Source organism: Octopus bimaculoides, chromosome 13 (genome assembly GCF_001194135.2).
Source record: "Octopus bimaculoides isolate UCB-OBI-ISO-001 chromosome 13, ASM119413v2, whole genome shotgun sequence".
Classification (NCBI taxonomy): domain Eukaryota; kingdom Metazoa; phylum Mollusca; class Cephalopoda; order Octopoda; family Octopodidae; genus Octopus; species Octopus bimaculoides.
This window is the reverse complement of record NC_068993.1, coordinates 18,813,055-18,816,818: the sequence shown is the minus strand read 5'-3', so window position 1 is coordinate 18,816,818 and position 3,764 is coordinate 18,813,055.

Below are 3,764 nucleotides of genomic sequence, written 5' to 3'. Positions count from 1 at the left end.
CCTGGTGTACCCTTATCAGACGGGTAGTCATGATGGGTATAATGGGCTTGGTATATTTTACCCCAGTGTCACTTTGATGGCATGCACTGCTCTCTCACTCAATAATAATAATAATAATAATAATAATAATAATAATAATAATAATAATAATAATAATAATAATAATAATAATGAGAAGAAGAAGAAGAAGAAGAAGAAGAAGAAGAAGAAGGGGTTACGAAACGCAAAGACACCGTTAGTACCACGATTTGGGGGTTGAAAAATTATGTTGTGCTGAGTAAAGAAACAATACTATCGGCAGGTAGAGATACCCAAAATGTCGCTGAAATAGTAGAATTCATGGTGATAAAGAACAACAGAACAAGCAGATGGAAAGAAAGGTGTGTGTTGCTTAATATCATGGCGTGCTCAGTTTGCATTACGACCTATTCATGCAACAAACCGAAAATGTTAGAAGTAAAGAACGCTGTCTATGGCTTACGGTCAGAAGCATGCAACGAAAGACCTAAATGATAACTATAGCCATTCAGGAATAAGCTATTAGGACAAATCTGGTAAAGGAAAGATCGTCAAAACTCAGTTAAACAGCAAAGGTAAAAGTAGGAAAAGAGATAAAAATCTCAACCGTCTCCTAGAATGAGTGTAGTAGACTAGCACAAAAAGAGTATAAGCGCAGGCATGACTGTGTAGGAAAAAGAGTACATAGGAATGTTAACCAAGTACGAGACTTTGAAATAACAGGAAAATGGTATGAACACAAAGTACAGGCTGTGATAGAGGATGAGAATTATAGGATCTTACGAGACTTCTCCATAAAGATTAACCATACTACTGAAGCAAGAAGAGCAGATATGGTTCTCTATAACCATATTGGTTATAGAGAATGGTTATAGAGAATGGTTATAGAGATATGGTTATAGAGATATGGTTATAAAGAACCATAAGCAAACCGTGTAAGATCATAGATCTTGCAATTCCTTAGAGCCGATACCAAAGGAATCGAGAAACAATTGAGAAGTACCAGGAGCTAGCCAGAGAACTGAAGAGATTGTGGAAGACTAAGCCAACAATTATACCTGAGGTAATTAGTACATTTGGCATGACACACAAAGTGCTGCCTAAGAGACTGAAAGACATTGGAACTGAGACTTGCATTATCGACCTGCAGAAAAATACCATCCTGTATTAGTGCGTGTTTGTGGAATACATACATCCATACAACACTCACACACACACACACACACACACACACACACACACACACTTACATGCGTTTGTGTGTGTGTGTGTGTGTGTGTGTGTGTCTTTCGCTGTATCGACCAGTCTATCGGAATGTTGTTATACACCAATGATGACAGTGCGGTTCTTCGCATTGTTTTAGCTTTCGAATGATATCACCCCGCTAGCTAGGCGGGCAAGTCAACAATATCCCTGAACGGAATGCAGGGTCACTCATTTGCAACTGGATGGACTGACGCAACCTCAAATGAAGTGTTTTGCTCAAGAATACAGCGCTACCGTCGGTCTGGGAATTGAAACCATGATCTTGTGATCGGGAGAGCAGCGACCTAATCACTCGACCACGCGCCTCCCCACCTCTCTCTCCCTCTTTTTGTCTTTTTCTTCTTCTCTGCTTCTCTGTCCCTCTCTCTCTTTCTCTTTTTCTTTCTTTCTCTCTCTCTCTCTCTCTCTCACTCTCTCCCTCTCTCTTACTCTTACACACACACACATATATATAAATACATATGATATAAATGTAGTTATAATAAATTATGTCTTCGGTTTCATTCCATAGTCTATCAATCAATTAACTTATGAATAATATTAACGTTGTATGTACAATAGATTATGTCTCCTATTTCATTCCATAGTTAAAGTGATTCATAAGTTGACCGCAGGAGAATAATATTAACGATAAGAACTACCAGTATACTGGATCAATTTTATCGACGAGGCAGGCTTTTTCCACATCAGAATCTGTGAATTTTGGGTAATATAAGAAACAGTTATCAGTAAAGGTCATAAAGAAGGCGGCGAACTAGCAGAACACGCCCGACAAAATGCTTAGCGGCATTTCGTCTGTCTTTCCGTTCTGAGTTCAAATTCCATCGAGTACGACTTTGCCTGTCTTTCTGTCGGAGTCGATAAAATAAGTACCAGTTGATTACTGGAGTCGATGTAATCGACTTCGCCCTCCCACGAAATGGCTGGCTTTGTGTCAAACTTAGAAACCATCATTAAAGACCATAAAATGTGGAAGATCAGCAAAACCGCAAGAACACTGGACAAAACATTGGTGGTATTTGATCTTGTTATTTACGTTCAGAGTTCAAAACCTGCTAAGGTCGACTTTATCTTTATGTTCCTGGCGTCAATAAAATAAAGCACCCGCCAAGTATTTAGGTCGATATGATCGACTTACCACCCTTTTAGAAATGCCTAACCCCGTGCATGTATAAGAAATTATATTTTTTATAACAATACAAAATCTGAACTCGTTTCAGCTCACAGTAACTACACACTGAAATGGTGTATAAGAGTTTATTTCGGTATGTTTAACAGGCTAAGTAATTAGATGACCAGTGCACGTATACTTGTGCATACACTCATGCATCAATATGCGTTAATCTAGCTTATATCATGGTGTATCTGTGGAACATAGATCCCTGTCATATCCCACCCGGATGGAAGAAAAACATGATGATCAGAGTTGGAACGCCTTTGAGTATAGATGTATTTGATCAGAGTTTGCTATTTTGTAGAACGCTCAGAGCATTGAGCAAAGTACCTTTCTATTTTCGTTCCCTCTCTCTCTCTCTCTCTCTCTCTCTCTCTCTCTCTCTCTCTCTCTCTCTCTCTCTCTCTCTCTCTCTCTCTCTCTCTCTCTCTCTCTCTCTCTCTGTGCTCTGAATTCAAATCCTGCTGATATCAACTTTGCTTTTTTTCCTTTCAGGTGTCGATATAGCAAAATACCAGTTAAAAGCGCGAGGTTGGCGGAATTGTTAAAGCTTGGAGCAACATACTTTGAAGAATTTGTTCCAGTTCTCCACGTTTTGTGTTCTTTGGGTTTAAACTTAATTTGTCGCCACTAGCGTAGCTGGAGTGTATGCCTCCAGGGGCGGCCGCTCACTTTGCTGCACCCGGGTCCCGACGGAAAATACATATTGCCTACAGCAGACCCAAAAGTGATGCCGCTCCCTCCGCCACCACTCTGGCTACGCTAATGTCTGTCACCCACTTTGGCACCTTACTTGGCCATTGGGTAATTATACTGGAGTTCACTCTTGTCACCCGGTTCAACTACACCTGATCCTTGGGGTGTCTTTAGCAGTGTCCAGTCTGTTAACACAACCGCCTGGTTCTTGGATGTCTTTAATAGAGTCCACTCTGTTGTCCCTGGCTTAACGCTTTTACTTAGTCCTTGGATACCTTTCGTGAAGTTCACTTTGTCGCAACCCTTCGGGTTTAGTATACGGTTTGAAGATGAGTTCGTCTTCTCAGTCTCGATAATGCGGATAAAGAAAGTAGAAGTTGTAAAAAAAAATAGATAAAAGATATAATTATGTCTGTGTTTGTTCCCCACCACCACTTGTCAACCGGTGTTGGTGAGTTTACGTCCCTGAAACTTAGCGGTTCGGCAAAAAGGAAGGGTAGAATAAGTACTAGGCTTAACAAGAAAATAAATTCTGGGTCGATTAGTTCGGCTTTAATCCCTCAATTCGGTGCTCCAGCATGGCCGCAGTCGAATGACTGAGCAAGTAAAA